This window comes from Lynx rufus, unplaced genomic scaffold, assembly GCF_022079265.1.
Source record: "Lynx rufus isolate CCGP_SWC_20201006 ecotype Redwood Valley unplaced genomic scaffold, mLynRuf1.p SCAF_10, whole genome shotgun sequence".
NCBI lineage: Eukaryota > Metazoa > Chordata > Mammalia > Carnivora > Felidae > Lynx > Lynx rufus.
In genome coordinates this window covers 782,124-795,041 of record NW_025814824.1, presented here as the reverse complement: position 1 = coordinate 795,041, position 12,918 = coordinate 782,124, and the positions used below count along the sequence as shown (strand labels likewise).

General features: G+C 50.0%; 1 pseudogene; it reads right to left on the bottom strand.

Annotated features, from left to right (window-relative positions):
- Positions 1-6,333: 6,333 nt before the first annotated feature.
- On the bottom strand, positions 6,334-6,752 carry LOC124524770 (40S ribosomal protein S15-like; annotated as a pseudogene).
- Between the last annotated feature and the right edge of the window lie 6,166 nt (positions 6,753-12,918).

The following is a 12,918-nucleotide window of genomic DNA, read 5'->3' as shown; positions in this document are numbered from 1 at the left end:
GACCACATTCAGGTTCAGTGATTCATGAGGACAACTCACAGGGCCCAGAAACACAAGTTATGCACTGGTTAATGTTTCTTACAGCTGAAGCACACAGATTAGCATCAGCAAAGGGGCACAAAATAAGTCTTAGTAAATTTTTCTTAATGTTTATTTATTTTTGAGAGAGAGAGAGACGGACGGAACATGAAGGGGGGAGGGGCTGAGAGAGAAGGAGACACAGAAACCAAAGCAGGCTCCAGGCTACAAGCTGTCAGCACAAAGCTGGATGCAGGGCTTGACCTCACAAACCGCTGAGTTCATGACCTGAGCCGAAGTCAGATGCTTAACCAATTGAGCCACCCAGGCGCCCCGGGTCCTGGTAAATTTTTAAAGATTAAAATCATACAAAGTATCTTTTTCATTCAAATTGGAATGAAATTTAAAATCGGTAACATAAGCCATGACCCTCAAAACCATCTGGAAATTCAGTGCCTTCCTTTTAAACAACCAGTGGCTCAAAGAATAAATCACAAGGGAAATCGGAAAATATCGTGAGGCAAATGAAAACAAAAACACAGCACACAAATACTGATGGATGCAGCACAAGCACAGCTACAGGGAAATGTACAGCTGTAAACGCACACGTTAAAAAACAAGAATCTAAAAAATCAGTAAACAAACTGTATGTCTTAAGGAACTAGCAAAAGAAGAATTAACTGAGCCCAAAGCAGAAGGAAGGAAATAATAAAGACTACAGTGGAGATCAACAAAATAGAGAATGGAAAAATAGGAAAGAAAATCAAAAGTTGGTTCTTTTTTTTTTAAGTTTATTTATTAATTCTGAGAGAGAGAGACCGAGAGAGAGAATCCCAAGCAGGCTCCACGCTGTCAGCACAGAGCCCGCCATGGGACTTGATCCCATGAACCTTGAGATCATGACCTGAGCCGAGATCAAGAGTCGGACACTCATCCGACCGAGTCACCCAGGTATCCCATTAAATATTTTATTTTTAAGTCATCTCAACATGCAGCGCGGAGCTCAAACTCACCAGCTGACATCAAGCATCATATGCTCCACTGTCTGAGCCAGCCACGTGCCCCCGAAAGTTGGTTCTGTAAAAGGTCAACAAAATTGACAAGCTTTCAGCTAGAAGGACTAAGAAAAAAAATAAGGAAGACCTCAAACTACTAAAACCTGAAATGAAAGTGGGGATATGTTTGTACAGAAATCGAAATAACGAAGTCTGCACAGAAACTGGGAGGGCTAATTAGTAAGTGCAGCGTGACTGCGGGATACAAAGGTGAGGGCCCGCCAGGGCCGTTGCTGTGGGGTGAGCAGGGCATCCCAAGCCCCCTGAATTAACCCTTTACTGCACAGGCCACCCCCTGACACTCAGCCTAGACTCTCGTACAGCAGAACGATCCTATTTGTCCAAACATCTCCATTTAGCGTAGCATTTATGTAACAGCAGAAATCTCAGTGGAAATATGCCCAACACTTGGTGGAGACCTGTGGGGTAATCATAGATCGAAAGAAGCAACATTTTCAAATTTCTGTATTAATCTAATGACTTGTCCCCCCCCCCCCCAGTCCACTGCTATTTGTACCTTATGAGAATCTAACAAGGCAGCATGACACCGTGTCGCAGGACGGCCATGGTTCTTCGTTAAAGAACAAATCCAAGCCATCGACTGTGCCTTCTCAACAGAACAGACCCATGCCCATGTGCCAGATACTATCACGGGCAAGTGTCAGTACAACTAGCCATGACTCGGTTATTTCTGGATTCCAAGTCAGCGGGCGATGAAGCTACTCACCCTTGCCCAGTTTCAGGCTTGTGCTGAGACTGGTTTCCACTGTGTGCTGTTCTCCAGCAGGGGCCCGGCTGGTGTTCAGACTGGTCCCTTTCCTTGATAACGGTATAGCAGGATGTGTCTCACTCTGATCTTTCTGGGGTCAAGGGCAGTCACAGGGCACAGGTGTAAGTTACAAGGGCCCCGGGGGCTCTACAGGTTGGAGGGTCCAGATGATTCTGACACTGTCTGGAATAAAATAGTCAAGAGGCCCTGCTGGGTCAGGGTGCAAGCACTTCCCCAAAGCCGGGTGCTAGCCTTGCCCAGCACTATTTGTCGACCCTGCCCGGCCCACACCGCAGACACCTTATCGCCTTTCTGGGCTGAATCCTAGCCCGTAACCTTTCTCCCTGTTCTGTCTGTGGGCCAGTGGTAGTTAATCCACCGGAAATGCTGCTTCCGTTGCAGACTAACAGCCTGAGTGCAACTGGTACACGTTCTGTACCAAAAATGTTACTCGAAAATGATACCCGGGAATGTCGGGTCCCTGTCATAGTGTCAGATGAGCAGTGACCACGTCGAGATGTTATTTACTTATTTATATAAAGTTTATTAGAGAGAGAGAGAGAGAGAGAGAGCATGTGCACGAGAGTGGGAGAAGGGCAGAGAGAGAGGAGAGAGAGAGAATCCCAAGCAGGCTCTGTGCTGTCAGAGCAGAGCCCGACTCAGGGCTCTGTCCCACGAACCATGAGATCATGACCTACTCAGTCTGAGTAGGCCACAAGGCCTCCTGCTGCTTTCCTTGTTCAGGGTGGACTACGCCCCTCCGGGGGATTGGAGGAGCCCCCACGTGATCCCCATTGTTTCAATGCCATCAGGAACCCACTGGTTTTCCTATTCTGTCTAGCAGCCACCCGTCCCCAGGAAACGGGTGACACAGGCCTATACGCATGTGTCACAGCAGGTGTGCCACTGATGTTCCGTGTCCATGGCTACTAGGAGCCTCTCTAAGTAGCTGGTCCCCAAGGTTTGTGGTCACACACAATCATCTGCCAGGAGCTGGAGGTCACACGGCGGTGGTGGGGAGCAGCTCCCACACACTCCTTTGCCAACGCCTCCGCCGTAAACATAACCTAAAAAGAGGAATCAAGAAGCCGGCGTATCCCTGGGGTTCCGCTGGGACAGGAGTCGGTCCTGCTCACATCACGTCGTGTGACCGGAGAGAGGTCACCAGGCTGCAGGCTGCGGTCTGAGCTGGTCAGGTGTCTGGAACCCACGTGTGAGTTCACCCTCCCGGGCATCTGGTACTTCCTCACGCCCCGACGTCGCTTGGATTCCCCTCTTGGTGTAAGTCATTCGTTCACTCCTTTGCCCTCAGTCACGTTTTCTTTTTTTTTTTTTTTTTTTTTTTAATTTTTTTTTTTTTCAACGTTTATTCATTTTTGGGACAGAGAGAGACAGAGCATGAACGGGGGAGGGGCAGAGAGAGAGGGAGACACAGAATCGGAAACAGGCTCCAGGCTCTGAGCCATCAGCCCAGAGCCCGACGCGGGGCTCGAACTCACGGACCGCGAGATCGTGACCTGGCTGAAGTCGGACGCTTAACCGACTGCGCCACCCAGGCGCCCCCTCAGTCACGTTTTCTCCTTCTCTCCGTCTGTCGCGGATTTTAAGCCAAGTGTTCCCCACATTGAGAGGCGTCCTTGGTGCAGCCACTGCGCTGGCCCGGGGCTCAGTGCAACACGTCCCTCCCCCTCGGTGCACCCGCCTTCCCAGAGGGGCTGTGGGCCACACTGTGGCACTCTCTGTCACCCTCAGCACAGCCACCTCAGGCCCTCAGAGATTCCAGCTTGCGGGTTTGAAGACACGGCGACAGCTCCTTCCTGCTCCCTGCACGTGCCGTTCGTTGCACTCCTGGTCCCAGGACCCCCGCGTCCAGCAGAAGAGAAAGTTGAAGTGATGGGGAACAATTACCCGGCATCCCCCACGGCTCTGCACCAGCCCCTCCCTCAGGCTCCTCGTGCTGAGCGTGAGCACACACTCGGGAGGCGTGTAAGCCAGCCCTCCATGCCTGCCTTGTGTCTCCCCCGCGAGACAGGAAACATTTGCGTTGCCCACTTCAATCCTCTGTCAGACAGCGGCTCTGAGGCCGGTATGCGGCGGCCATGGCCATGGGATGAGCCGCGCTCGGCCATACATGCACTAGAGAGTGTGCGCCTTGACCTGGAGAAATGTGACTGTGCAGTCACCGTGGCAGGTGCACTACCGTGTGAGCATTCGTGTCTACACCATCAGGTGGGCAAACTCCAGTCCAGACCCAGTGTCTGTTACCGGCGGGACCCATTACGGCCCCCAGGGCTACCGGTCGTGGTCCCAGGACTTGCCAGCTGCAGGTAGGTCTCCTGTCTCTCGCACTGGCGGTGGGGACAGTTCTTACTTGCGTTTTGTGGCTCTGAAGGTGCAAGAGGCATGTGTAGATGGTCCGCACGTCTCTGCATCCACGTTCGTTCACTTCAACAGACCCAAGTGGTCGTCTCGTGTGAGCTCACCAGCACACCTGCTTGCCGGTTCTAATCACCTGCCAGTCCTGAGATAGGGCTCTTCAGGTGGGGTTCTTCAACATGTCCTATTTAATGTGATTTCATAGGCCACGCCCGACACGGACATCTCTTTAGTTGTCCAGTTCTCCACGGCCCATCGCCCTGACCATATGGCTGAACCACTGGCCGTTGCCCACGAGTCAGTAAAAACTCACACGGAGGGACTCATTGCTCATTGTTCCATTCTTCCATCACAACGAAGGAAACCGCAGGCATTTCAGCACACAGAGATGATTTGCCCTTCCACTGGAGTGTTTCCAACAGTCGATTGAGGTGCACTGACCTTCCAACTAGGGTGATGCTGGGAAGCTTGACCTTGGAGTTGCCATCTGTACAACAAACTGCTGTTTGTTGGTAACGGAGAGCTGCAGACCCACAGCTCCTGGAGGCGGTTCCAAGGTTGGCCCTCGCCAGGAAAAGGCCACCTGCAGATGAACAGGAGCACCTCCCGGCACCCCCAGCAGCATGCAACTGTGTAAAGAACTTCTGTATTATTATGGAAATCCTCAGGTCACTGCCTTCATTACTGAAGTGTGCCTCTGACATCCATCCAACATATTCCGCGTATTTCAGGGCCCAAGGTTATTCACATCTGCAGTCCTTGGGGCAGTTTCAGTTGATGTCGGATGACAAGCTGGTAAGGGTCTCAGCTTGTATTTGGAAATGTTCCGGTCCGGAATCCCAGTGGCCGCCACTGGGTGGCGCTCACGTACTTTTGTCATAAGCTCCAGCCCAGGCTCCGCTCTGAGAGCCATCCTCCTTCTCCAAGGGCCACGCAGTGCTATCGTGCAGAGAACTTGTGGTGCCCTCAATCCAGCTTCTAACGTGTCATTAATTAAAGTGATCGTCTCTTTTGTCCCCAGGTGTGCAACATGGTTTTAAATTAACGAACTGCATGGGCTCAAGCAATTCTATAGTCTCCATTAGCATGTGCAGTTATTAGTCTGGTTTTCAATACTAGGTGGAAAAGGTGGCTCCTCGTCAGACACAATATCCATCAATTCACACGTCCAGGTAGAGGAAATGCCACCGCTTCACATAAAGTCCATTCAAACATTCCAATTTTCCTCTAAACTGTCGCCTTAACCCCATCAACCTGTCAACCATGGCATCCTCATATCCTTCCAATGTAACCGTAGGCCCATCAGGACCTCACCACCAGGTTTGGGAATCAGGGTGCATTGGGGTCCCACATCAAGGTGTCTCCAGTACCTGATTATCCTACCCACACATATGCAGGTGGCCTCGGCGCTGTAGCTGGAGATTGGGTCAAAAGTCCCTGACTCTTTCAATAATCCTGATCACAATTGATTTGCTGGACCATCACCCCCAGTGATTCAAGCTTAGGTTTCTCATCATCATCTGCCTTCTGGCGTTTCCAATTCCTTTGAACTGAGGTAAATGGAGCAGATTTTTTTACAAAGAGATTTTCACTGTGGGGGCCTGGCAGCAACCTCTGCCAGTGCTGCACTAAGACATTTGTTTCAGCTTTATTCATCCCATTTCTTAATAACTGTTTAAATACATCTATGCTGCTGCGGAAAGTCCCTCGACTCTCCTTTGTTATCCCCCATCCTCTTGTGGGTTACTCTAATTGTCTTAGCACCTGTGAAACCCAAGAGGGGAAGCTGAGGACATAATGGAACAACATCACATCATACGCCGCAGTTTCAATAATTTCTTAATTTTGTCCCCCTGCCACCTGGACTGCCCTGTTGGTGGCCAGAATTCCTTAGAAGTGCTTGTTATCTGTTGTTCCAACATAATTTTCCCCCTTTGGTAGCATTCTAGAAGCTAGCAGCTGTGGCTCAGATCAGCGGAAATACAAGCTTGGCACAGGGTGAGGTTCCCCACTGAACACTCTCTTTCACTTTATCTCCACCCTTCTTCTTCTTCTTCTTCTTCTTCTTCTTCTTCTTCTTCTTCGAAAAGTCTGTGCCTTTATTGGCCAAACAGGCTACTTGAGAAGGATGTAGCTTGAGGAGTGAGCGGCCTCCATGCCAGGCCTGCCATGCTTCATAGGCTTGTAGGTGATGGAGAACTCACCCAGGTAGTGGCCAGTCATCTCGGGCTTGATTTCAACCTGGTTGAAGATCTTGCCATTGTAGACACCCCCCCATCTCAGGCAGGATGACCATGTCCCGCAGGTGTGTCCTTAACCACCTTGGGCTTCTCATGAAGGGAGCCTCCTTCTTGGCCTTGGACAGCAGCAGTGAGTGATGCTTCCCCCATAGACTCCAGTTCAGCCTCTGCCACTGTAGGGTGCTGTACAGCCGCATCAATGGCCCAGGGACACACCTAGCAGCTGGCCAAGGTCATGTCACGGTAGGTGAACTTACGCAAAGCACGCTGCTGCTTCTGCTCCACTTCCGCCATCTTGTCAGAGCTTGGGGAAGGACAGCCCCCTCTCTTTGCCGACAACCACCACCAAAGAATTGTATATTTAGTTTGTTTCTCACTGTTTTGCATTTCCTTATGTATCTAGTGAGGCAAATTCTCAGGAGTTGGGTCTGTCAATACTAAATTCCATCGATAATTTTTATGGCTAGTAAATGATCACAGCACCGCTATTGTTTCATATCACAGGTGACTCAGTAGCCACTCAAATACCAAAGATTAATCAACCGCACCCAGTCACCTTTCCTTTTCCCAAAGAGCACTTTCACCATGGTTCAGTAAGTCAGGATCAGTACAGCCAATCCCATTTAGGACACCAACTGTGTCAGGGATCCCCAAGGTCACCCTCAGGTTTGATGATTTGCTAGAAGGACTTATGGGACACAGAAAAACTGTTAAATCACAGTTACGGATTATGACAGCTAGTGAATACAGATTAAAATCAGCAAAGGAAAAAATCACGTAGGTGGAGTCCAGGAAAAACCAGATGCAGGTTTCCAGTTGTTCTCTCTCAGAGGAGTCCCACAGACAGCGTTTAATTCTCCCAGTGACGATAGGTGACAACATGCGCCAGTCAGGGAAGCCCACCTGAGCCTTAGTGCCCGGGAAGTTTGTTGGAGGTCTGTCATGTAGGCGTGGAGCACCTTAGCCACTCTATCTTCAGCCTCCCCAGAGATCAGATTGACACAGCATGGCCCAGAGCCCAAGCAAACAAAAACAGGCAGTCATCACAGATCACACAGTGAGCACACACAAGACCCCAGGTAAAGGCATCCTTATCAGACAGGATGTTCCTAAGGCTTAGAGTTTTTCTGCCAAGAGCCAGTCAAGGGCCGTTGTTTTCTCTGGAGTGTGCCAGGTTTGAACACCCCAAGCCCACAGAGTTAACTCTTCACGACACAGTCTTGCACATTTTTGTTAGGTTTCCTATTAGGTATTATCTTTTTAGTCATGCTTGTAAATTGAATGTTTTCTTTATTACGTCTGTTATTTATTATGAAAGCTCTCGGTGCCTCTATGTTCATGTTGTGCCACATTACTTTCCTGAACTCCTCTGCTGACTATTAAATTTGGTTCTCATGGATTTTCCAGATCCACATTCCTCTCACTTACAAATAATCCCGGTTCCGGTTTTCTGATTGCTGCTGTGATGTCTAAAGTAAACAACCCAGCAGGTATAGTTCCTGATTTTTATCAGAATATTATCTTGTAATCGTTGTCATCGGATCAGTTTTGAGGAGACCAGGTAGTGCCCGCATCCATTGGAAACACAGGCTTTGAGATCAACACAGTTCGTGAGCATTCACTACCTTTAGCTCATGTTTGAACAGCCCTTTGGTTGCTTTTGAGGTCAGCCGGAGTCTGTATACTTAATGTTAAAGTGGATGAAAATAGACCTTTAGGAAGGTTTCCGTGAAAGTAATAAGATCTAAACTCACGGAAGAATATTCTAAATTCGCGGACATTTGAACATTCCGGCCACACCCTGTCCCCTTGCCCCTTTCCAGGGAGCCAAACTATAACCTTAGCTGACTTCTACTTCTCTGGGCCTTTACGTCTGAATCAAACTCCCGTACGCTGTATCCTATATTCACTGCCAGAGTTTCATTCTAAAACACATCTGACCGTACTTCAAGGTCTTCTATTTCCTGTGTGAAGTTTAAATCTTCTCACGGCGCAGAATCTTTACAAACTGACACTCGTTTTGTTGCAGCTCTATCTACTTAGTGCCCCTTCTCACCACACAGGCCTTCTCACTGTTCCCCAAACGTTTCATGCATGTTGCTACGGACTGACTTGTGCCCCTATATTCACATTTTGGTGCCCTAACCCCCACTGCGATGGTATTTGGAGACGAGGCCATTTGTGGGATAATTAGGTTTAGATGAGGTCATGAGTGTGACCCTCGTGATGGGATCGGTGCCTTTGGAAGAAGAGACATCAGAGCTCTCTCTGTCTCTCTCTCTTCCTGCCCATGTGACGACGCAGTGAAAAGATGGTCATCTACAAGTCCGGAAGAGAGTTCTCACGAGATACCAACAATGCTGGTACCTTGACCCAGGAACCTCCAACCTTTGGAACTCTGAGGAAATACAGTTCTCTTGTTTAAGCCACCTAGTCTGTGGGATTTTGTTAGGGCAGCCCGGCGGCCTTGGGTCAGTTCCCCTGCTGTGTTGGGGGAGGTTTGCCATGCAACACCAGCCGGGTGTCCTACAATTCAACTCAGTTCTGACACCGTCTATGCAGAGATAGCATCAGACCCCAGAGGTTAGGGGCTCGGTCGCACAAAACGGCGCCCCCTTCCCATGTCAGTCACACACATGCAGGTTGTCACCCGGGCTTCGGACCACTGGCTGTTAATCAGAGGTTCCCATGCTCCCCTCCTTGGGGTTGATTACTTTGCTAGAGCAGGGTCACAGAACTCGAGAAACCATTGACTCACTAGATTGCCAGTTTATTACAAAGGATCTTAAAAAATATCAATCAACAGCCAGATGAAGAGATAGGAGTGGGGTGAGGTCCCAAGCAAAGGAGCCGCCGTCCGTGTGGAGAGTGTGGGGCCGGCCACAGGGGCACATGGACGCATTCTGGTTCACCGACCTGGAAGTTCTCAAATCCCCTCCTTTGGGGATTTTTACGGAGACTTCACCACCTAGGCACAATTGATAAACTCACCGGCCATTGGTGATCCGTTCAAACTCCACCCTCTCCCCTCCCCAGAAAGTAAGGGGCGGGACTGAAAGCTGCAACTCCCTGATCACCCGGTTGGTTTCCTTGGCAACCAGCCCCCTCCTTACATACTCTCCGACAGCCATCTCGTGAACAGAAACCCAGTTGGGGTGGAAAGGGGCTCATTATGGAGAATAAGACAACCATTGCACCTTTACGGCTGGGAAGCGACTTTAGGAACTGAGGACAAGAGACCACACATTATAACAAAGATTGCTCTTATTGCCCAGGAAATCCCAAGATTTGGGAGCTGTGGGCCAGGTACCGTGGATAAGGAGCAAATATGTGTATCTTCTGAATCACCGCACCGTGCAGCCCGAGCAGACAACCACGCGTGTTTATGAGCCCAGGTGGGGACTTTTGCTTTTCCTTCTGCTCATTTCGGACAGGCTGCTCTGCCTGGAGACCCCTACTGATTTTCAAGACCCAGGTCAAACGTTCCTTCCTCTAGGCAGCCCTGCACACTTCGTTCCTCCTGCCCCGCACACAGGGCCTGCTGCCTCATCGCAGGCCCACGGCAGTGCAAAAGGCGTGCCTCTCGCCAGCAAGCAGCGAAATGTATACGGAGGCACTGATGCCGAGCGTTTCCTTTCTTCCTCTTTCTCCTTTGTTTTTATCTGCTATTTAGTGTCAGTCCAAGCACCGAAAATTAAAAAAAATAATAATAACGTTTACTTATTTGAGAGAGAGAGAGAGAGAGCGGGGGAGGGGCAGAAAGAGGGGGAGTTAGAGGATCTGAAGTGGGGCTGACAGCACAGAGCCGGACGCCAGGCTCAAACTCACAAACCGTGAGATGGTGACCTGAGCCAAAGTCAGCCCCTTAGCTGACTGAGTCACCCAGGCGCCCCAGAAAATTTTAAATTACAGCACGAATCCCACCCTTCATCTTCATGATGCCGGTTTGAGATACGAATATGAGAAATCTCCTTCCCACGGAACCACACTCAGCGTGTCAGCGTCCAGCCACCAGAGCTGTAAACTGGATTTCCATTTATATTTGGGCGTCTGTTGGCAAGATGTGTCCTAACGTGTCAGAAAAAGGCGTAGGAGGGTTGCTCTTTGGGTCTGGGACGTTTTCAGAAGTTCCGTAGGGACCCTCTGCTTCCAGACAGCAGGAGACCTGTGCTCCTATTCTCTGTCTTCACTTACCTCCTTCCTCCAGAACAGGGGCTGGCGCAGCCCAGCCCCGGGGCCAGAGCCGGCCTGCCGCCTCTTCTGTGACTGCCCGCAGGCTAAAGTGGTTCTTCCGTTTAAAAGTGGTTGAGGGGCACCTGGGTGGCAAGTCAGCTGAGTGTCCGACTCTTGATTTTGGCTCAGGTCACGATTCCAGGATTGTGGGGTCGAGCCCCACGTCTGGCTCTGCACTGACAAGCACAGAGCCTGCTTGGGATTCTGTCCCTCTCCCCGGCTTACGCTCTCTCTCAAATTAAAAACAAACAAAAAAAAAGGTTGAAAAAAAATTAAAAGAAGACTATCCCATGGCACATCCATGTGAAATTGTATGAAATTCAGATTTCAGTGTCTATGAATACTTTTATTGGAACGTGGCCACAGCCATCCATGAGTGGGTTGTCTACACCGCTTTGCACTGAAAGGACGACTTGACTAGTTGTGACAGAGACCATATGGTCCTCGAAGCCTAAATATCTACTTGGTCCTTCACAAAGAGTTTGTCAATGCTCAGAAGGCAAATAAATCTTTGCTCCTCACTTAGTGACGGCCCCAGACGAACACGGGGTAAGGACAGATTGGTGCAGAGGACGGTGTGAGTGAAGGTATTGTTGAAGGAAAAACCACAAATCCCAGATGGAGTCCCCTGTGCTTGGCCACATCACCAAATCAGGGCTTAATATCTGTCCTAATTGTAGTTTCAACCTCCCTGTGGAATGCAGGCTTAACCAGTCAGTCTGGAATTTCCCGATCAGCACGGTGAGGTAATCTACCTAATAAGACCCTTTCGTCCTGTAAAGGGAGGTGACCTTGCCTGAAATAATCTCTCTCACTTGTTTGTTTATGACTTCCTTGTGCTGCCTTTAAAAACCTTTCCTTTTCTGAAGACACTGAATCTCCTTTCTGTTTGCTAGATGGGATATACCCCGATTCATGAATTTTTGGGTAAAGTCGATCGTATCCTCAAATTTACTCTGTTGAATTTTGTGTTTTAACAGTATGCAGACAGGGACAAGGTCAGGCCTACCCTGTGCAAGAGGACCCTGTGGAAGAGGGGCCCGTCTTGTCGGGAAGGGCAGAGAAGAGCACCTACAATCTGAGCCACGGGCTCCCAGGCGAGAGCGGAGGCTTCGGGATGCGGTTGCGACACTCCAGTGAGATGTGAGGTTCTAAAAGGACGGATGAGAGCTGTGTCCCAAAGTGGAAGCAATAAGGCTTGGCAACTGACTGGACCAGGGGAAACACAAAGAATGGAGTGAGACCTGAGAGCTTCCGGCTGGGTTTCAGCTGGGAAAGGATGGGCAGAGAGAAAGTTAATCTGGCTCAGACACGACTCGGCGAGAGGACAGTGGGGCATACAGTCACAGTCCGTGGGAGGCAGACACAAGCTGGAGTCGGGACAAGAACCTGGGTAGAATGCGAGGCTCATCCACTCAGAAAGGATCGCAGGGCCCAGAACAATCCCTGGTTCCTGTTAGGAGGTCGGAGAGGAGAAGCCACAGAAGGGAGGAGAGGACACCAGAGGACCTGGGTATTGTCACATCACAGAGACCCTCGCGAGAGAAGAGCACCCCGGAGGAGACGTGGGTTGACCCCCGTGGTGTGTGTGGGCCGGAGGCTGCAGGGGTCCAGGGAGGGGAGGCCATTGGGACACACGGAGGAATGTGAGGGGCCGATCACCAACATGAGTGCGCATTCGAGAAGACTAAGGTTCATTTACTGACATAGAAGTTAAAATTTTAGTCTGACGTCTCGTAGCAGAGGAGAAGAACAAAACACGGGTTAGGGTTTTTGGGTTCTATCAACAAAAACAAAGTCACACTACAACGGTCTTAGACTTGCGTAAGAAAATATTGGATGGAGATGAAGCTTGGGTTGAATATTACGTAATTGAGTCCAATTCACTAGACCTGAAATGAATGAACAAAACATATGCCGAATTTAGTATCCTCGTCCCCTTGACTCTTCAAACTGAACAGGGTGATCTTACATTCCACACTGAGCTGAAGGATTTAGGCTCAAAAGTTGGAGGAGAAAGTAGGAGGTGATGGGGTCAGAGCGGGGTCAAAGAGCGAGTGGGGATGCCTGCGGAGGGCAGAGAAGGATCGCTCTCACAGAGGGGAGGAGGGTTTGCACGAAGCCTGGGCAGCTCTCCACACACACCTCCTGCGTTTGGACCGCTCACGCCGTATGAAGTGCCGAGCTCTTGCTCTTCCTTCCCTGGATGTGCTGCCTCAAAGGCCGT